The 23,643-nt window shown below is 29.7% G+C and overlaps 1 protein-coding gene across 1 annotated transcript in view; it reads left to right on the forward strand.

The window, feature by feature from the left end:
• Positions 1-11,115: 11,115 nt before the first annotated feature.
• Positions 11,116-23,643, forward strand: part of LOC111628438 (protein shisa-2 homolog) — a 71,250-nt gene continuing 58,722 nt past the window's right edge. Inside the window, exons 1-2 of the mRNA XM_023372224.1 lie at positions 11,116-11,218; positions 11,425-11,466. The gene's annotated coding sequence lies outside the window, so the exon portion shown is untranslated. The remainder of the gene's footprint in view (positions 11,219-11,424; positions 11,467-23,643) is intronic.

Raw genomic sequence — 23,643 nt, forward strand, 5'->3', positions numbered from 1 at the left:
TAGGTCTTCAGTTCAGTAGTGAAATTTTTAAAGATATTCCTGTAAAAACATTGCGATTTTTTAATATAATGATTTAAATGCATCCCTATTTTAATATTTAAAAATAATATAAAATTATATATAAAATACTTTAAATTTCATAAAATATTAAAATTAATAATAGTAATAATAGTATTTTTCCTTGTATAACCCATTTGAGTGACGTATTAAAGTCAATAAAATGATTTTCGATAATAGAATATCTTCCTGAATGAAATATTTTCCAAAATTTGGAATGTTCAATTCGTCTCTCGAGGCTCCAAGGATCATAATAAAGTTTTACAGCATCCATTTTATGGCTATTTTACAACAAAATGTAAATATTATATCAAACTTTAACTTCCTTTCCTTGATGTACTATGGACTAGATTTAATATAAATTTTTAAAGGTTTTAATAAATTAAAAAAATAATTTTTTAATGTATTTTTTAAATTTAAATTGCTGAAAGTGCTGACGAAATTTCATTAAATTTTAATTAAAATAAATTATTTTACAGAGATGTTCAGAGCTGTTTATAGGAAGAACTATTCTGCAAATTTCCACCAAATTTGCTATAAATACTGTCCTGAATATACTGTTTCGATTTTCGGAAAAATATGTTTACTTCAAAATTCAGCCACTAGGGCGAAATTGGTGCTGACGTCCTCTTAATGCTAGCATAAAGAGCTTAATGAGTACGTTTTCTAACGAGGTTAATTTTTTAAACTCTTACATTAAAGAAACGGCAAGCCAGAAATTCGTTAAAAAACGTACGTAACATGCGCATTAAGAAGACGGAGGCGCCAAATTTTCCCTAGCGGTGAAATTTCTAAGTAAAATATTTCTGAAAATTAAAACCGCATACTTAGGGCGGTGCGTATACTAAATTTGGTTGAGATTTTCTTAATAGATCTTACAAAGGGCTCTGAAAACCTACCCTTTACGGTCATCTCGTAAGCCTATATTAATAATATAAATGTTTTAAAGTATTATTTTTTCATAATTTCATTAATAAAATTCTATTGTTCTTCTACGAATAATTTAATTTTAGTCAATAATTAAGAAATTCAGTCATTATTCTTTGTTTTCAGCAATAGTTTATTAATAAATCCTCAGTCACATCAACGACAAGATAAATGTCTTCTCATTGATTATTGTTATACAATTATAATTAATCAGGGAGTTTATCTGCTAATTAGAAAGATAAAATAAGATAATTTCTTAGAAAAATACGATTTTCATGCTTAAAATTGATTCGTGGAAGAAGATTTCAACTAAAAATATAGGCCTATATAAAATCGAACCTCCAATAACGGACACCTCTAAACGGCAGCCATTTTTTTCGCAAACTTTTTCTCTCTGGACAAAATGCATATAAAATAACCTCCGAACAGCAGCCATTTTATACGTCCCCTTTAGTGTGGGTGGTCCAGGAGCTGGGTATTTTTCCGGGAAACTTAGGGTCCTTATGAGTACCACCTCTATAAAATATTATTATTTTCATTAATAAAAAATAATAAGTAGTAGTGTTAAAGATTTTAATACATTTTTACTTATTTCACGTGTTAAAAAAAAAGGACCCACTTAAGAAAGGCCCCCAAAGTCCCGAAAATTAATGGTTCCGACATTTATTAATATTATTAACTATATAAGCACATAATAAGAGAGAGTTGATAAAAGACCGAGAAATTCTGATGACCGAAAAAGTTTGTGGGCCCTGTACTAAGAACAAAAGAGGCCCACTTCACCTCCGGGCGTCACATTAATATCTCGACGTCCCTGGCCGTCGTTCAGAGGTTGAACTGTATATAAATTCTTATATTTATTGCCAAATTTATGCAGAAGTTTTCGAATCAATAACCATAAAATCCATTAGCGGAATACATTTTAAAGTTTAGTGAAAAATTGCTATTTTACATATAATATAACTTACTTTTATATAAAAGAGTGTAAACGACTTATACACGTATATTTCACTTTCTTTCCTTATTTTTAAACATTATTTAAGAAAGTAAAACTATTAAATTGCTCATAAAAATGAGAATATTTTTAAAGAAAAGCGAAACAATTCGACCAAATGGTTACCATTCGAAAGATTCTTTTCCTTATCTCAAATGTATTCGGAGCATTTACTGCAACATTCTAATTGTTAGCATGGAAACATTCCACGTGGAAAAATACATTACAATAAGTATAGATGCGGATATTCAATATAAAATAAAAGCTAGCAACGTTGTTGCTAGACTTTCCATGCATCCTTTATTTGTTTTTATCCCTAATACGGTAATTGCTACCATTATCTTCTAAGTCTTCAGATTGGGTCGAGAGATATTAAGGAGCCATATCTCCCAAATCGATAGTCCGATTTTCCTGAAAATTTCTGCAAATATTTCCCCCTAATATTCAAACCTCCCTGCAAAATTTCAGAAATTTTTGACAACAGGCATGTGAGTTATTAAGCTTCAAAATAAGTGTACAAAATCGAAAAGAAAGTAAAATAAGGATAAAATTACATCATAAATTAAAAAAAAATTTGCATTTGTGAAAAGGAAATGTTTGTATTTTAATGTATTTTATTTTATTTGCATCATCATTTAGCTACTAATCTTTATTATCTAACGGGCGAGTGATGAGTTAAGAGTGTAAAGTAAATACACTCTTATACAAAAATTCACGCATTATTTAATTAATGGCTGCAATAAATCGAGCATATTTATTGCTAAGTACAGATTGTGTTATTGCCATTTATTTATGAACATAAAATTCCTTTTATATTGTTGTTAATATTTTAATTTCGTGTAGAATTAAAAACAAAAGAAATTACGTTACAGGTAAACTTTAAAAGATAAAAATAATTGTAGTTCTTACCTTTGTTTACATATAATTAAATGCCTGTATAATACGTACAGTACACTTTAAATACCTGTTTTAAATTAAAGGCATTGTGTGATATTTATGTTTTATAAAATGCTTTATATTGTATATTTATGTGCTTTTGTCTTAACTCCTCCCACCCTGTGGGCACTAAGTGGGCCTTTTTCATACTCTATCGTGGGTTTTGAAGACCCGCAATGGGAGCAGTATCTTGCTTGGATTTGAACCCGGAGGCCTTCTTTCCATTCGTCCTTCCGTATAAGTACTTTAAGTAGTTACTTTATACAGGACGAACAATACAAATTCAGTTTTAAATTACACACCAATAGTGATGAATACAGTGCAGTTGTACAGTACTGTACACAATTATGATTACCGTAGAGAAATGAATTATTAAGGTACTTAAAAATAACAACTGCTTTAAGCAGGGGCGTAACCAGCCTCGTGATTCTAAAGCAATCAGATTTTTTACCATAAAATAAATGCAATAATACACATCGCGTGACTTTAGTTACCTAATCTTAGGTAAGGTAAGTGAGTAAAATTCTGCGAAAAAAAAAAGAACACGTGCCTTTGCTCTCCCCTAATATGCCTTGAGCAGCACCCAAATTCTCAAAATCCTGGGTGTGCTAGTTGCTTTAAGTATAAGGAAATTTACAAATACTTGTAAATATATTTAAAAAATTACTGTATACGATAATTTTTACCTAATTTAAGTCGAATACTTTAAATTAATTATAAAATATTCTATGTAATATTTAACTGTAATAATAAACAAAGTAATTATTACATAAAATAATTATTAAATAAACATTTTCAACACACGAATAAAACTTACCGGATAATTAAAAATATGTTTTAATAAAAATAAAGAAAGAAAAACAACTTAAACATTTTCCTTTATTAATTTCTCACTTTAATTTAGAAAAGAAATTAAATATTGTGTCGAGAAGGGGAATAGGAAACAAAACGGGATAAAAAAAAAAGTATCTGAAACAAGAGATCGATTTCTAAGTTACAAAAATTTGGAATTATCTAATTAAATTGCAAAGGTATTATAAAATATTACAAGAGTCTTAGTTAAGGTAACCTCTACCTTTAATACATAACTTACATTTAAAAATTTGATAAGTAAGAAAGAATAAAACTTCCTCGTATGTTGACAGAAATATATATATAAGTAGAAAGCACAGAAAAAAAAAGAAAAAAAAACCAGAAAATTTCGGTTTTAATTAAATCTGTACTCTCTCCCCTTTATTCCTGATCCCGCTGAAGGGAATGGACTTTTCCGTTCCAACTCCTGCGCACGTGGTTATACGTCACATGTTTCGACACTCGTCCAAAGAGACAACAGCCGTTCATAATCGAGTGCTGTTGATGCTGGAAAGCACTAAAAGTCTTCGTTTGTTTTTGTGCAGTGGGTAAGTTAACTTAGTGTTGCTGTTCTTCAACAGTAGAATGACCTCTTGTATTTTATACATACTCCTACGTATAGACAAACGCACGCTGTTTTTCGAGCTGCAGTACAATATACCGTACTTGGCGTGTTGCTAAAATTTTACCTTATCTTGCAGAAATTTTTATTGTTTTTAAACACATTTAAAATATCTTCTTGCTCTAATTTCAGATTGATCTTGTGCTGAAGTCGCAATTTCATCAGTAGAATCAGGTAAGATAACTCGAATTTTTTCGTGATTATTATATATAAGGGCATTTTAAAATGGAACCCAATAAATTGTATAGATTTAGCTCTTAAATTAAATAATAATTAAAAAAACAAAAAGAGTAAAGAGTAAAGTCAGCCAGTCAAGGTCTGAGCAGTGATTCCAATATATTTATTTATATATTTTTCAACCCACTTCCGGATAAATATTTGAATATTTTCCAGCTGATAGGAGGGATTTTTTGCAGAAAAAAAGGGGATTTCTTGTCATTTCATGTATCTTTTCTTGAATTACAAATCTTAAATTATTACAATGGTTTCGTGTATTTTACAATGGGGCATTTTTTTTTTCTTCCCTTCTTTCTTTGTGAGATCTCCCAACTTCTATTGACGCATCAACGCTTTCTGTTGACAGTTTGTAACATGATGGATGGCACCGACATAAAATACAGCAAAATTCTTATTCTCCTTGCTTGTTCCTAACAGTATATTCATCGTTTGTCCGTTCTCTGATGTTATTTTTACTGACTTTTTTCCTCTTTCTCTCTTCCTCCTCCCTTCGACACATTTTTATGAATAGCATAACTTGTAAGCTATTTGTTATGATGGAATAAATCATATTTTTAAACATTTTAACTAAATATTTAATAATAAAACAGTGCTGAGATTTTTGTTAAATTCGTTATTAATAAAATATTAAATAACAATTTTAAAATAAGAACCTGCGTGATGCGCCAATAGAGAGAATTTCGCTTNCTTATTTAAACGTGTGTGAATGTTTAAGTGCGTGGGAAGAGTCCAGATTTATGAATATTCCAAGAGATAAACGGAAGTTGGAGTGGGTTTGGCGGCCTCGAAGATATATTAACGAATGACCAGATGTCCTCAAAACACAAATGCCATCCCGAATTTTTTAAAAATACTCCTAATTGTCTGAATTATCCTCGTGTAAGCAGAGCAGAAAAGAAATTTAACCCAAGTTCAATTGTGTAAAAAATAAATAAATAAATAAATAATATATTAAAAAATATAGAATATTAAATAGCAGTCTATAAATCGATAATTGATCAATATTTTGTGGATATTTTTATTTAAAAAATATATATTCTTGAATAAATATCGATTTAATTTCTTTATATAAAAGCTTCAGTTACTATTTATCATTCTCATATTTGTTATATTAAAATATATATTAGAAAGTATTTAAAATGTCAAAATATTTGCATAAATTCTTTTATGTTAAGATAATAAATGAGGTAATTAAATAATAATAATTTTTTTTAAAAGATCTTCAGGTCTGTAATGCTTCTTTCACTGCAAAGTAGCTTCATTTGCATATTTGTTACCTCTCATTCTTCTCATTATTTATTAATATAAAATCACTTAGTGATAATAAGTGCAATTATTTAAATATTTACTCCATTTAGAGACCTCAAAATTAATATTCCAAAATTTTATTTTGTAATTAAATCCATTAAAAGTGATTTTGTGTGTTGTGTGTGTATGCATCATGCAACTTGATAATTTACTTTGCTTCAGTAGACACAATAATATGCCAATAAATTGTTAAATACAATAATTAAAAATTTTTTGATCACATTTTATAAAAATTCATTAAATTCTCTCTAAAATTCCAATTTCTAATGTGTTTATAAGCTTGAATTTTATTGGAAATTAGAGAAAATTTAATGAATTTTTAAATGTAAGATTATGGTTAAATTACTCAATTTTTGATTAATTATTATAGATCTTAATTGTGTTATTGTTAATAATAATTAATCAAAAATCATCTAGTTCATTGCCTTTTGTTTAAATTTAAGATTATTATTACACTTTCTAAAGAAATTAATTAATTTCTCTGCAATTTTTTTAATAAAATGCAAACTTATTAGCACACCTTTTATTGAAAATTAGGGTAAGTTTATTGAATTTTTTTATAATTTTAAATTCAAAAAAAGGCATTAAACTAGTTGATTTTCTCTTTATTAACCATTATTATTATTAAGAACACAATTAAAATTGTGTTCTTATAATAAATTATATAAATTCTTACAATAAATTGTATAAAATAAATCATGATAATAAATGTATTAATTTTTTAAAAAAATTCTTTACTACTTTAGAGAATAATTAAAGTGTTTTATCATTTTAATTGCTGGAGCCACACTTCACAATATTATTATTATTAATATTTAAAAAACAATTTTTAAATTAAAAAAAATTAAAAAGTTTATTCCCTTTTTTTCTTTAATTTATTAGTAATTTGTTTTTCTATGTAAGAAATTACTTTTAAATGCAAAAAATACAAACATTATATTAATGTTATAAGGTCATTTACTCTTAAAAAATGCCTAAAATATAAATGTTTTTAATCATAATTACTCAAAAACTGCATTTTTAAATGTATAATTAAATTATAAAAGACAATTTTAATTTTTTTAAAGTGAATAAACTGGTAAATTGCTATTATTTTTGGTTTTTTTTTAAGTTTGTTATTCTTCAGATCATTAACATTTAAAAGAAGAATCGAATATAATTTATCATCAAGCAAAAGAATAATCGATTTTTTATGAATTTATCCACCAAACATTCATTCAAATTGGCTTGTTAATTTTACAAATTATCAAATTCAGTTATGGAAATTTGCATTGGGAAGCACTCTGCATTTTCCTTTATTTTTTGTATGCATTTTAAGATGGAAATTTATTACGAATGAATAAAGCAACGTGTGACGTTTTAATAGAGTTTATACCATTTAAAATTATGAGGTTAGAATTTGTAATTAAACACCTTACATAATTCAGCTAAGGTACTTATGCTTTGTGGTATTTTAATGTTTTTTAAAGTCAATTATTTGAAGAATTTTAGGAAGATTTATATATAAATTCCATTAAATTGATTATTTATTTAGTAAACTTTCAGAAAGTGGCAAAAAGTATGGAGATTTATTGCAAATTTATATGATACCAGCTATTTAGTTCCTTAACTTTATTTTATTATATTTTTTTATTTTTTGCATATTAATTTTTAACGAATAAAACTGGTATATTTATATTAAAATTCCTTTAATTTTCTACTATTTTCAGTGCAAATTTTCTCAGAAAATATACAATTTTATAACTGTAAGGCATTCTAACAATTATATTAATTTTTTGAGGGNGACGGAGGCGCCAAATTTTCCCTAGCGGTGAAATTTCTAAGTAAAATATTTCTGAAAATTAAAACCGCATACTTAGGGCGGTGCGTATACTAAATTTGGTTGAGATTTTCTTAATAGATCTTACAAAGGGCTCTGAAAACCTACCCTTTACGGTCATCTCGTAAGCCTATATTAATAATATAAATGTTTTAAAGTATTATTTTTTCATAATTTCATTAATAAAATTCTATTGTTCTTCTACGAATAATTTAATTTTAGTCAATAATTAAGAAATTCAGTCATTATTCTTTGTTTTCAGCAATAGTTTATTAATAAATCCTCAGTCACATCAACGACAAGATAAATGTCTTCTCATTGATTATTGTTATACAATTATAATTAATCAGGGAGTTTATCTGCTAATTAGAAAGATAAAATAAGATAATTTCTTAGAAAAATACGATTTTCATGCTTAAAATTGATTCGTGGAAGAAGATTTCAACTAAAAATATAGGCCTATATAAAATCGAACCTCCAATAACGGACACCTCTAAACGGCAGCCATTTTTTTCGCAAACTTTTTCTCTCTGGACAAAATGCATATAAAATAACCTCCGAACAGCAGCCATTTTATACGTCCCCTTTAGTGTGGGTGGTCCAGGAGCTGGGTATTTTTCCGGGAAACTTAGGGTCCTTATGAGTACCACCTCTATAAAATATTATTATTTTCATTAATAAAAAATAATAAGTAGTAGTGTTAAAGATTTTAATACATTTTTACTTATTTCACGTGTTAAAAAAAAAGGACCCACTTAAGAAAGGCCCCCAAAGTCCCGAAAATTAATGGTTCCGACATTTATTAATATTATTAACTATATAAGCACATAATAAGAGAGAGTTGATAAAAGACCGAGAAATTCTGATGACCGAAAAAGTTTGTGGGCCCTGTACTAAGAACAAAAGAGGCCCACTTCACCTCCGGGCGTCACATTAATATCTCGACGTCCCTGGCCGTCGTTCAGAGGTTGAACTGTATATAAATTCTTATATTTATTGCCAAATTTATGCAGAAGTTTTCGAATCAATAACCATAAAATCCATTAGCGGAATACATTTTAAAGTTTAGTGAAAAATTGCTATTTTACATATAATATAACTTACTTTTATATAAAAGAGTGTAAACGACTTATACACGTATATTTCACTTTCTTTCCTTATTTTTAAACATTATTTAAGAAAGTAAAACTATTAAATTGCTCATAAAAATGAGAATATTTTTAAAGAAAAGCGAAACAATTCGACCAAATGGTTACCATTCGAAAGATTCTTTTCCTTATCTCAAATGTATTCGGAGCATTTACTGCAACATTCTAATTGTTAGCATGGAAACATTCCACGTGGAAAAATACATTACAATAAGTATAGATGCGGATATTCAATATAAAATAAAAGCTAGCAACGTTGTTGCTAGACTTTCCATGCATCCTTTATTTGTTTTTATCCCTAATACGGTAATTGCTACCATTATCTTCTAAGTCTTCAGATTGGGTCGAGAGATATTAAGGAGCCATATCTCCCAAATCGATAGTCCGATTTTCCTGAAAATTTCTGCAAATATTTCCCCCTAATATTCAAACCTCCCTGCAAAATTTCAGAAATTTTTGACAACAGGCATGTGAGTTATTAAGCTTCAAAATAAGTGTACAAAATCGAAAAGAAAGTAAAATAAGGATAAAATTACATCATAAATTAAAAAAAAATTTGCATTTGTGAAAAGGAAATGTTTGTATTTTAATGTATTTTATTTTATTTGCATCATCATTTAGCTACTAATCTTTATTATCTAACGGGCGAGTGATGAGTTAAGAGTGTAAAGTAAATACACTCTTATACAAAAATTCACGCATTATTTAATTAATGGCTGCAATAAATCGAGCATATTTATTGCTAAGTACAGATTGTGTTATTGCCATTTATTTATGAACATAAAATTCCTTTTATATTGTTGTTAATATTTTAATTTCGTGTAGAATTAAAAACAAAAGAAATTACGTTACAGGTAAACTTTAAAAGATAAAAATAATTGTAGTTCTTACCTTTGTTTACATATAATTAAATGCCTGTATAATACGTACAGTACACTTTAAATACCTGTTTTAAATTAAAGGCATTGTGTGATATTTATGTTTTATAAAATGCTTTATATTGTATATTTATGTGCTTTTGTCTTAACTCCTCCCACCCTGTGGGCACTAAGTGGGCCTTTTTCATACTCTATCGTGGGTTTTGAAGACCCGCAATGGGAGCAGTATCTTGCTTGGATTTGAACCCGGAGGCCTTCTTTCCATTCGTCCTTCCGTATAAGTACTTTAAGTAGTTACTTTATACAGGACGAACAATACAAATTCAGTTTTAAATTACACACCAATAGTGATGAATACAGTGCAGTTGTACAGTACTGTACACAATTATGATTACCGTAGAGAAATGAATTATTAAGGTACTTAAAAATAACAACTGCTTTAAGCAGGGGCGTAACCAGCCTCGTGATTCTAAAGCAATCAGATTTTTTACCATAAAATAAATGCAATAATACACATCGCGTGACTTTAGTTACCTAATCTTAGGTAAGGTAAGTGAGTAAAATTCTGCGAAAAAAAAAAGAACACGTGCCTTTGCTCTCCCCTAATATGCCTTGAGCAGCACCCAAATTCTCAAAATCCTGGGTGTGCTAGTTGCTTTAAGTATAAGGAAATTTACAAATACTTGTAAATATATTTAAAAAATTACTGTATACGATAATTTTTACCTAATTTAAGTCGAATACTTTAAATTAATTATAAAATATTCTATGTAATATTTAACTGTAATAATAAACAAAGTAATTATTACATAAAATAATTATTAAATAAACATTTTCAACACACGAATAAAACTTACCGGATAATTAAAAATATGTTTTAATAAAAATAAAGAAAGAAAAACAACTTAAACATTTTCCTTTATTAATTTCTCACTTTAATTTAGAAAAGAAATTAAATATTGTGTCGAGAAGGGGAATAGGAAACAAAACGGGATAAAAAAAAAAGTATCTGAAACAAGAGATCGATTTCTAAGTTACAAAAATTTGGAATTATCTAATTAAATTGCAAAGGTATTATAAAATATTACAAGAGTCTTAGTTAAGGTAACCTCTACCTTTAATACATAACTTACATTTAAAAATTTGATAAGTAAGAAAGAATAAAACTTCCTCGTATGTTGACAGAAATATATATATAAGTAGAAAGCACAGAAAAAAAAAGAAAAAAAAACCAGAAAATTTCGGTTTTAATTAAATCTGTACTCTCTCCCCTTTATTCCTGATCCCGCTGAAGGGAATGGACTTTTCCGTTCCAACTCCTGCGCACGTGGTTATACGTCACATGTTTCGACACTCGTCCAAAGAGACAACAGCCGTTCATAATCGAGTGCTGTTGATGCTGGAAAGCACTAAAAGTCTTCGTTTGTTTTTGTGCAGTGGGTAAGTTAACTTAGTGTTGCTGTTCTTCAACAGTAGAATGACCTCTTGTATTTTATACATACTCCTACGTATAGACAAACGCACGCTGTTTTTCGAGCTGCAGTACAATATACCGTACTTGGCGTGTTGCTAAAATTTTACCTTATCTTGCAGAAATTTTTATTGTTTTTAAACACATTTAAAATATCTTCTTGCTCTAATTTCAGATTGATCTTGTGCTGAAGTCGCAATTTCATCAGTAGAATCAGGTAAGATAACTCGAATTTTTTCGTGATTATTATATATAAGGGCATTTTAAAATGGAACCCAATAAATTGTATAGATTTAGCTCTTAAATTAAATAATAATTAAAAAAACAAAAAGAGTAAAGAGTAAAGTCAGCCAGTCAAGGTCTGAGCAGTGATTCCAATATATTTATTTATATATTTTTCAACCCACTTCCGGATAAATATTTGAATATTTTCCAGCTGATAGGAGGGATTTTTTGCAGAAAAAAAGGGGATTTCTTGTCATTTCATGTATCTTTTCTTGAATTACAAATCTTAAATTATTACAATGGTTTCGTGTATTTTACAATGGGGCATTTTTTTTTTCTTCCCTTCTTTCTTTGTGAGATCTCCCAACTTCTATTGACGCATCAACGCTTTCTGTTGACAGTTTGTAACATGATGGATGGCACCGACATAAAATACAGCAAAATTCTTATTCTCCTTGCTTGTTCCTAACAGTATATTCATCGTTTGTCCGTTCTCTGATGTTATTTTTACTGACTTTTTTCCTCTTTCTCTCTTCCTCCTCCCTTCGACACATTTTTATGAATAGCATAACTTGTAAGCTATTTGTTATGATGGAATAAATCATATTTTTAAACATTTTAACTAAATATTTAATAATAAAACAGTGCTGAGATTTTTGTTAAATTCGTTATTAATAAAATATTAAATAACAATTTTAAAATAAGGACCTGCGTGATGCGCCAATAGAGAGAATTTCGCTTCGATTAAATTTCCTCTTTCTCTCACGAATTTCCTAAAATAAAATCTGTGGGCACGTCTGTATGCCTGTTCTAATTAATGTATTAGTGTTAAAAATGATTTTTTATGTCTAAAATAGCAAATTTCGCTTCCGAATTAAGCGTGTTTCGTGTTAAAATCTGTTATATTCACGTGTTTTAGATTATACTTAAATAATTTATGGTAATTTATATATGCCAGATATTCTAATTTAATTCTGTTATTTGCATATGAACTCTAACCTTAAATTCTTACACTTAAATGTTAAAATTAGCTTTATATAATGAGTGGTGTCTTGGTTTGTGTTAAGCATTGAAAGCTTTAGAGGGGGAATTTATATAAATNCAAAGTTAATGTAAACCCCATCTTTCTAGAGGCACAACTTGTGTAAAACCCACTATATAGAGGCATAACTTGTGTAAAGCTCACTGTCTAGAGGCATAATTGGTGTAAATCCCACCTTTCTAGAAGCGTAATCCGTGTAAAACTTACTATCTAGAGGCATAGCTGTTGTAAAGCTCATTTTTTACAAGCATTTCACATCATGTTTAAAAATTTTTATATAATAAACTTGATCATTAAAGAGTAAAATCTCTCGTTTCCGAATAAAAGATTTTTAAAAAGGAGGATGAATTTATAAACAAATCATGTGAAAATAATGATCTCTGCAATGGACCAACTTTCTTTTTTGAAAGAACGGAAAGCGCACCATAAATATAAAAAATAACGTTACAGAAATTATTGCTACAAAATATTTTTGTACATAATTCGATTTTTCATTTCTCATGCTTCCATTTTTATAGAAAAAAAAATTATTTCTTAATTCTTTTAGTTAAAAAATATTCGTCTTAAATCTAATGTTTCACACAACATTCATACAATAAAACCTGTGTAAACCGGAATTTCACGCTACGAATATTTTTTCCGTTTTGAACAGGTTTTTTTTAATTAAGAAAATCGCTCCATTTCGAAGAGTTTTTTCCGTTTAGGCAGGTTTCCGTTTTATGCAGGGCCCGTCTTGAACAGGTTTAATGTATAAATTACACTTTTAGAAATATTTTATTAAAAATTACATTTTAAATAATTTTTTAATGAATTAAATTTAATAAAAATGTTTTATTTTAAAAGTAGATAATAGCTTGGTCATCAGAGCGAAGGGCTACTTTCCTGCACCCATTTGTATAGAAATTATGGAAGTGTAATTAGGAGAGTTAGCTCCACGTTCGTAAGATTGTCTGACCTTATTTATCATTTAGAAAATTCTTATTCGAAATAGTTAAATAAGTAGCGAAAGGACATTTTAGCCAAGAGATACTTATCTCTTTGACTGTTCATTAAAATACCGAACATTCCACCAGTAGGCGCTCCTGTCTTAATGTAACGGATGTCATTCAATAGTGTGCAGGCTTCATGTTAGTACTTACTTCACCCCTTCCCATTAACATTTATCTGCTAGATAGAATTCACCTTTGACTTCTCTCTTTTTGGGGTCAAAGTTGATGACGTGGATGAAATCGGAATTAGCAAGAAGTGTTCTTTTCTTTTATAAAACGTCACGTGTTGCATGTACTGTACAACACTAAACACAGCGATTGAAGCGGCTTAACTTTAAAATTCTCACAGCTATTCAAAATAGAAAAGGGCACAAATTACTCTGATAGACCTGTCATCACGAAGGATATAGTTTGGGCGATCTGCTAAGGGGGAATGCCTCCTGGAAGATCTTCTATGGGAAACTGGCCCTTATTCAGGTGTTAGACACGTGAAGAAAACACGAAAACTTCACGTGGCCAGTCCACTGACGAGGCCACGATCAACTAACTACCGGTGTTCGTTTTTTTTTCTTCTAATTTTTTATCCACTCGGTCACTGGTGGGCAAACATAAGAAGGGTTTCTATGTTAAACTATTTGGAAATTTCGATAAGTGAAGGGTAAATTAATTGAATCCTGTCTTTATTATTATACAAGATAAGCGGGAATATAAATTACCGAATTTTCTAGTCATTTAGCGAGCCAATTTTGCACAATGGAAAAATTTATCTGATGGGTAAATCGGTTATTTTGAAAATAAGTTCTCTGTACATTTTTCCCCGCAACAGTTGGATTTATGTAATTAGCCGTTTTGTATTGTTTGAGTCAGTTTTGTAATCATTATTATTCTTAAATGTGTATTAATAAACAACCTGTATCGACCAGCAATGCGTTTGATATACGAACCTATTACCGATCACCTTTAGCGACCGTAATTAGATTAAAATTTATTTTCGGTGACTGTCCTCACGTTACAAATTTAAATTGTCATCTGATGACGATTTTTGAAAATGATTTCGCAATCTGATGATTATGGGATGATTTTCTAACCTATGATGAACACTGGAGATGATTTTCTAGTTTAGTTCATACATTAAACGTATTGCTTATCGATTAGATTGTTTATTCATACATATTTAATGGAGTAAATATCTAAATATTCAAGATAACGATTATTCTTGCTTCAGTGAAATATATCTTCGAGCAATTATATTCTCCAGCCTAAATCAATATGTTAAATGGTATTTTAGTAAAACATCATTTGATTGTTTTCATTTTGGGTAAACAAATAAAGTATTGTTTAAAAATGCAGTTTATAAAATATTTAAATCATTTAAGAAAAATCTATTTATTAAGTGCCTCGGTTGTCGTATTCGATGAGATGTTTGGTTATTCTTTAAACCTACAAAATCTTATTTACTTTCTTTTTTTTTTCAAATTTATTACATACTAACCGAAAGATGGCGTGCAGCTTCCAGAGTTCATGTCGTATATTGTGAGAGGATGTCACGTGTATTTGAGCAGTTAATATTATTGTCATCACGTACTTCACCTCATTCTCCATTGGAAGAAGGGGAGAAAAAAAATAAAAATTGCCCTCCATGAAATTATATAAACTTAAATTCATAANAATATTTGAAATTTAAAAAAAAATATATATATATATATTCAGTTTAAATGAATAATCATTTATATAAATGTAAACAATCCAATTCCAATAAGCTGACCGTGTAGAAATTATGTAATTTTTCCGTATTAAGAAGATATTAATTTAAAACAGGATGGCTTACAGGTCAATTAACTACATTCAGAGACACTTGTGAATATGAATACGCAAATTTAGTTCGGAAGAACGTCTTTTTCTTTTACAGAATTGGTGGGAAAATATTATTAACGTGTGTGAGTAGACCAGCAATTCGGGATCTGTAACTGTTAAACGACTTTCGGGTCGTCTACATATGCGTCTAAATTAATTATGCAATTACTTTTTTTAACGTCAAAATTTGAAGTTATGTTGATAAGATATTTATTTTTATTACTATTTTTTCCTTTGTATCTTTAAAAAACAAAGTCTTAAATTTCACATAGAATAAACTTAACTATTTATAGAGATGATCAACTGGATAATATTTACAAGTATTTAAATTAGTTTCCTTTCGTACGTAGTTTCAATTAAATTAGCATTTTCAGTTTAATTATTGCTAAAATTTAATTATGTTCTAATAAAAATGAATAATATCTGGCGATATTTGAATAATTCAGCACGGAAAAACAAGATTTTATCGTGTTTTAGGACTTTGTAAAATGAGGAGTGATGCTGTTCTCCATAAAAGTTTTCGTGAAAGAGCCTATGTTGAGTTTATATTTTGAATAAATTTAGCACAACTTAGATTTAAAATTAAAAATTGCATAAATTATTACACGATCAGTAATTTTATCATCTATATTATCCTTATCCTTTTCAAGTTCTTAGGTGCATGTCATTTTTTATTTGGAAGTTCTTTCTCCTTCCTGCTGAATGATAAAACCCCGAGTATACACTCGGGGTTTTATGGTTGTTGATCGTGGGTTCGCGCCTCACCGAAGGGATGGCATGTGGAATTTTCTGGCCTTCCATCGTGTCTTGCACCTAAATATGGCAGATCGCTCGTGTGTTCTTTGTCTTCACCCTCTTATTTTGTCCGTTACTTTGTCCAATCCTCTTATTTTGTCCGTTAAACTTACAACGTGTAAGTTCGGGTAGGAAGATGATTTATGCAAATTTTAGTTATATTGAAATTTAAAATATTGAACGTTTAATTTTCTAAATGTTAGCACAATTTAACTCTTTCCTAATTACTTTGATCGCGATCCATCGCTTGAGAAAGTCGTGACATTTCTTACATTATCCATTAAACTCGCAACGTGTAAATTATGAATTCGTAAAGTGATTTATGCGAAACTTAATTAAATTTCAGTGAAATTTTAAAATAAAGTAGTTAAGTTTGCTGAAAATTTCAACTCGATCGAGTTTCTTTCACGAAATTTATTGTACCGCCATTAAACTGAATCAATCATTCTCCAAATCTTTTCAGCAAAGTGAGTAAGACTGACATTCTTATTTGATTTTGCCCCCGCTAAACACACCAAATAGCGTGAGACACGTTACCCCTTCCAACGCTAATTAATCATTTATAAAATTTAATATTCGACAAAATTAAAGTAGAAATATGCCAAAAAATGGCCTCATTAACTCGAGAAAAAATGTAGAAGAAACATTGTTACAGACCATCGCAGAGTGTACGAAATCATTTTACCTATGCTTAAATGGAATTTAATCTTGTCTTAAATACCTGCCTTATCGGGAATTATTTATTTAATTATAGATTTAATTATAAAATTTGTTGTCGGATATATACGTTAATGATGCGATGTATATCAGATTAGCCATACTACATTAAATTGAAAAGCATAAACATGTACTGTACTGTACATCATCCAGAAATATTTAAAGAATTTTAATCGGAAAAGACTTTCTGTAATGAAAAAATTCCTTTATAATCGTTTATATTATGCTTTTTTCGCCGTAATAAAGTATTAAACAGATTTAATCTTATTTAAATTGTATTAAATGTGAGATGATGTAATGCTGTTTTTATTGTATTTTGCTACTGTAGTTTGTAGCAATTGCTATTAGTTCTTAATGTCCGTATTTACAGTGAAAGTCGAGAGTTACGCTTCGTTTCCACGCCACTAGAAACCAGAATTATCAGAAACAGAATCATAGAAAAAAATCCGTTTCCGTTTCATTCCGTTTTTGTTCTTACATACACCTGAAAATGAGCAGGAATTTCTCAGCTATTGAGCAATAACAGAAATAATAACAAAAATATATATTCTTTGGTAATGTTGCCTCTCATCAATACGAAATTTTCGTTTATTAGGGAAAAATTTAAAAAAAAAATTATTTTAACCTCTCCTTCCGCTATTTAATTTAAAAATTTTTAAATATTGAAGTGTTGCCAGCAATTAGAAAAAGTTACGTCATCAAAATATCGCTTTTCAATTGGTGCAATGTGAAAACGGAATGCATAACGTAAATAGAAAAGTAGAAATATTTTACAACCCGTTATTTCCGTTCGGAATCCGTCCGATCCAAAATTTCTAAACGAGAAGTGGCATTACGTTTCTCTTTCCGATTTCTGTTTCCGGAATATTTTCTGGTAATAGAGTATAGAAAATGCGGAAGCCAAGCTTTAGTTTTGGAAATGAACCAATAAGCGTTCTCGTACTAAAAAATAAAGTAAATGGTAATTGGTTGCCTTTTAACTCTAACTTGGTCAGGAGCAAAGATTAAGAGTTAGAATTAAAAGTTACCGTACGGCCCTAAATGACGCTGTACAAATAATACATACTGTGTATCGTAGCAGACCTTGGATTACGCCACTTTTCACTAAATTCACTTTTTAAATGGTCCTTTTCGCACTTTTATTTTTCTTTGAAGATCTAGCGCAACAAAATGGCCGCACATGCAGCGCTGTTTTGCATTACTTTATGAATTTTGTTCATTACTGAATATTGCAAATTTACGTTAAACGAAGTAAAGACCCGTTTTACGTAAATTTATGAATATTAAGCGGAAAGAAAACTCTACTGAGACTTTTTAATAAATTATAAATAAATATTAAGTTCTTGGAAAGTTTGGGATAGAAATAAAATGAGCACTTCCGACCGGAACTCATCGGATCCGGCCGAAACCGGAACCGGAACAATGTTGCAAATTCCGGGTGGACCGGATTTCTGGTACATTTCTAATCTGATTTTAAATAATTCTTAGCCTTGTTTGTTTATTTTTATTAATCTTTAATTTGAAAGAAAAATATCTGGCTGCCATAAAGTAGAGAATCTAGCAGTATGGAATGGAGGACAATCCACCATTGAACTGTATTGTCCTCCATTTTTTCTTTTATCAATATCTTCCTTTTGAGTACAATTTGAATTGTTTCTGTGCCATTTTACTTTTATTATCTGTAGCAGTCGACGTTTCTATATTTTATTTTTCTCTTCTAAAGTAATAGTTTCGTCTTTAGCACTCACTGCAGTAACAGTAAGAGAAATATACTACAGTGTTATTAGTCTGGTAAGCAAGTAAAATTTAGGGACTGGCGATTAGGATGGCGTTGCCAACATTCGGCAATAATAAATAGGGCTTTAAAGTCCCTATTAAAATCATCTATTTAATATTTCATAATTTAGTCGAAAAATATTTATAGGAAGTTTTTTTATATAAATGTACTCCATTGTAAATGCCCGTGCAATGTACAGTACCTTTTTTGGTACAAGAAAGTTGGCAACTCTGCGCGAAATTAATAAGTACTGTACAGTACGTTTTTCATTAACTCCTATGCGATGATTGTATTGAGCATGGTCCGATAAACCATATTTACCACTATAAATGTTTTTAAAAACATTTTGAAGCTCGAACAAATAAATTTAATTTATTTATTTGTGTCAATAGGGAGGGCTTAATCCTCTTTAGTCCTTCTTCAGATCCACTATTGCTGCCATGTAGTGACGAGTTAAACGTAATCGTAAACAGGAATGGCGGTAATATCTATAAATCCCTTGAATTAATGTCGACATGGTTAAAGTATGATATATTTCTTTCTATTTTTTACTTAAAATTCAAATATCTTGCGTAATAAATTTTAACACCTGGCAAGATAGGAAAGATAATGAAGTCTAGAAGAGGGCATGTCACTTCTGATTATGGAACTGAATCGTTGGAATGGTTCTTCGATTATATTTTCCAGGTTTTATATTTTTATAAATATTTGAGTTAGTTTGATGGTGATATTATTTGCTCACGATACTTGTTATGTGTATATGCAAAGACAAGGCTGTAATTTGAAGTGAATTTTATAATTTTAGGTATTAAATAAGGTAGGGCTACGAATTATGTAAAGAATATATCCCTAAAGTAAGGGATTCGGTTTGGTTTTATTCTTCTTTAAAATAATATAATAATATATACGAGAAATTCGTCCTATGTCGTTGTCGAAAACCCAATAAATTGGGAAAACGATCGTTAAAGAATACATGCCGTATCACTAGTAGAAGATAAATAATTTTGAATATTTGTTGGACTTCTTTGTCTCAATTATTGCTTTACGCGATGGTAGTTTATATCTCATAGTTTAATTTCAAAATTACATAATGAAATTGTAGGGAAATTCAAAGAAAACTTTAAAATCAGCAAGAGACGTCCACTCGTTTAGTGTAAAGCACCCATCTATCAACAACGTTCTGTAAATGTTGTTCTTCAGTATATTAATGAAGAAGATTGTGTAGTTATATATTAGATTATTCGGACAAATATTCAGCTGTATTCTAATTTTTCCCAAACTCTTAGTGAATGCCAAATGGAGAGTAAAACAGTAGCAACTGTTATCGATAATTTTCCCATTGTTACTCTTCCAGCAGCATTCCTTCGTGTGGTTTCAAACATCTTCCTTGTTTCGTGTGGTTTCAAACATTTGATATAATTAACAGAATTTGCAAACAAAAGCTGTTGTTATAATTCTATCTTTAGTAAGTTATGCTTTAAATGTAATTAAAGAGGAAGAATGGGAAGAACTTTAATGGATCTCTCGAATCGTGCAAATTTTGAAAATGGAAGTGTAGAAATTATACTTTCAATGTAGTTTTTTTTAAATCTTAGATCTAAAAACAATTTAGAACTGTGAAGATTGTCTTCGCAAGTTCTAAAAGGTTTTATTAAGGTTTTTAATTAACATTTTAATAAAAAAATTCGGTGTTTTCCAAAAACAAAATTTGAATTCATTCATAATTCGTTAGTAAAGACACTAATTTGAACAGAAGGCTGAAAGAGAAGCATCAGTTGAGGTAACAGAAAAGGATAAATCAAACATGCAATCAATATCTTTCAACATTTTGTGGGGAGATTTTGATAAAAGTTCGAAAAGTAACTCGAATACTGTAACTCCAAAAAAATGTTTGTAAAATCATATTTTATAATGGAAATATGTACTTTTTTCATGTTTTGGTGTATGATTATATTCCGTTTTTAGTTTAAGTAGCCTATTCATATAACGAATCTATAATGTTTTCTTTAAAAATTCCCTTTTGTCTTTTTAATCAACTGCTTGATATTTTTGAAAACAAAATTCATTTTCATTTAGTTCAACTTTAAATCCATACAAGAGTTTACTGTTCCGTGAAAAGCCATATTTATGAAAGTACAAAGTCAAGAGCATGTTCGTAATTCTGTCTGAAACTGCCTCGACATTCAGTTTGGGACTGTACATTAAGAACTGTACACTTCTACTGGAACAATACCTCGTTATTTTTGGCAGCAATCGAAAATTAGTGTTGGTCGCTCTTTGTAGGTTTTTCAAATATCCTTCTCTGTTCACTCACTGTCGGTAGTGTCAATATGGCAAATCCAAATGTCAAAAATGGCTACTGTATGGTTACCAAGTTTATTTCGTTATGGAGTGAAATGATACTCTTAACACTCGGTCATATTGCGAGTTGTGGTTATGCTTCATAAACGTGGATTTCAATCTATTAATTAAACAAAATGTAACGTTCAAAATGTAAGAAACAGGTAGAAAAGTACAAAACAGTTACATCCTGGGGCCCTTGCATCTTGCAACACTACCCGAGATGCCTACAAATATTGATAACAGTAGTGACTAAGCAACACTGTTGTTAAGAGAAGATACAATGCCTGCTTATGCCCAGTCTACTGTTGGCACTGTTGGATTATACACTATAAAGAATACCACATATATTGGCAAAATATGGAGAAAAAAGTTGTAAGGGCATCAACTTTTCAATCTCTGATTCACGTGTTACACACTTAGCTACGGATTCTACGCGTCCTCGCTGAATAGAATTTTAACAACAGCAAAAAGTTTCAAAGGAAAAGCACATGCTTAGTGTTTTGGATGATGGCCCCTGAAGATGAAACGGAGTTAATAGGGAGAAACAAGAAATTCAAATTCCTAATGAAGCGATCGGTTAGCCGAAGAAGGCTACTGATTGCAAAAATCTCAAAGAATTCAGGCTTATGTATTCCATGTTTGAAGGGAGTGATGGCAAAATGAAGAGCAAAAGTAATTACTAATCAGTGCAATGATGGAAACAAATGGAATTCATGAAGGAACAAAGGTTTAATACAAGTTTTTTATTGATAAAAATGCACTAATTTTCCACAAATTAGGTCAATAAACTCGCTTTTTCACATACTCTGCTCACTTGATGCCATTCGAGAGTCTGTTTATGGTACAAATTTAATTTCGTTTTATGCAGTAAATAGTGCGCTACTAGTTGAGAAAGCATTTGATGCACTATGTAAATTCTTGCATTGTGAGTGAGTCAGTACTATAATAGTACGTATGCCATTATTAATCTTTAATTTAATACTCAGCTTGTATATAAAAGTATGCGAATATATATAATATAATATATAAATGGAATATTTGCATTAGAATGCATTGAAATCTTGAAAATACAATGGAATCTCGATATAGTGAATGATTCCGCTCATCCTTTCGAGAATTTACTATATCGAGGGTCCACATTTATTTGAATTTTAAGCATCATTAAAGCATAAAAATTTAATTACGTTTAAATTAAACTATTTTAATGCAGACATTCTGTTAATAAAGCATACTTTTACACAAACCTTTGATAATAGTCACCTCCCAATAACGGCCATTTTTTCCAGGAAATTTGAGTAAAAATGCATAAAAAATAACCCCGAACAACGGCCATTTTTTAATGTTTCTCTCAATTGGCCGTTGTTGAGAGGTTTGGCTATATATACTTCTACTGTATATAAAGAGAATGAGATTAACAATATTTGAGAATCTTTACACTCTTGACGTGCCATTTTACGACATTTAAAACAAAGTCTCGACTTAATTAAATCTTTTTAACACCCGATCCGACCTTTTAAATTCAATAGCCCTCTGTTTACCAACTGTTTTTCTTTCCCCCCCGCTACTGACCTCATTTAAGTGTACTAGAAGCCACATGACGTTAAACAGGAATGCTCTTTGGAGGTCGCGACCTACCAGTTGAGAAATGTCGAAAATTCAAGATTAATTAATTTATAAATTAATAAATTAGCTGGTTATTATATTATGAGGGCTAGAAGTGTCATATTTAGAACCTAAAAAGTGAAGAACTTTGGGCGATTCAGTAGCTTAAATTCAATAATTAATAATTCATTTTTTTTTAATAGAAACTTCAAGCAAATCTTTGCAACTTAATCTCTTAATTTTCAGAAAAAAATTTAAATTAAAACGTGTATTTGTCGCTTTAAATTATTATCGATTCCAGCAAAATGGAAGATAATGGCTTCATCTACACGCTTGATTATTGAGGTAAGAAGCTTCATACGTGTGAAAATTTATAATTCGAATGAATATTATTACCTGATATAACTAAATTATAGGTCTAAGTAGCATTCTTGCAAGTTAATTCTTCATAAAATTGAGCACATGATTGTTGCTCATGAGTAGCCTACCAAGTTCTGAACGTTCTTGTAGGCTAAGACAGAGGAAAGTATGCCTAAAATGCTAGTTTTAACTAATTAAAAATGATGTTGATTGTCTTCTTCATCTTCAATTAGCTCAGAAATTACATTCAGATGCATGCATCTTGAGCATTTATTCAAAGATGAGTGCCATAAAGTCAAGCCTCCAGTAGTAGCCGCCTCCAGTAGTAGCCACCTCCAACACCGTCCATTTTTATCCGGAAATTTGAGCAAAAATGTATATAAAATTACCTGAACACAGCGGCCATTTTTTATGTTTCCGTCAGTGACCGATGTTCTCAGGTTTGGCTGTATACACTTCTATATAAATTCTTGATCTAAGATCTGAACCCCTAACCTTATGGCAACTTTACATTTAAACAAGGAAAGATTTTGACTACGAGGGATTTCAAATCGATTTGTATCGAACATCCCATCTAAGTTAACATGACAGATCCTGAAGGATTGCATTCCATATTGCTCCGAGCTGTCTGTTTGTCTATTCATCCCTTTCTTTATCTTTACTTTAATTAAATCAGCATAAATTATTTTA

The sequence above is a fragment of the Centruroides sculpturatus genome, unplaced genomic scaffold (assembly GCF_000671375.1).
Source record: "Centruroides sculpturatus isolate CEXI.00-Female unplaced genomic scaffold, Cexi_2.0 scaffold320, whole genome shotgun sequence".
Classification (NCBI taxonomy): domain Eukaryota; kingdom Metazoa; phylum Arthropoda; class Arachnida; order Scorpiones; family Buthidae; genus Centruroides; species Centruroides sculpturatus.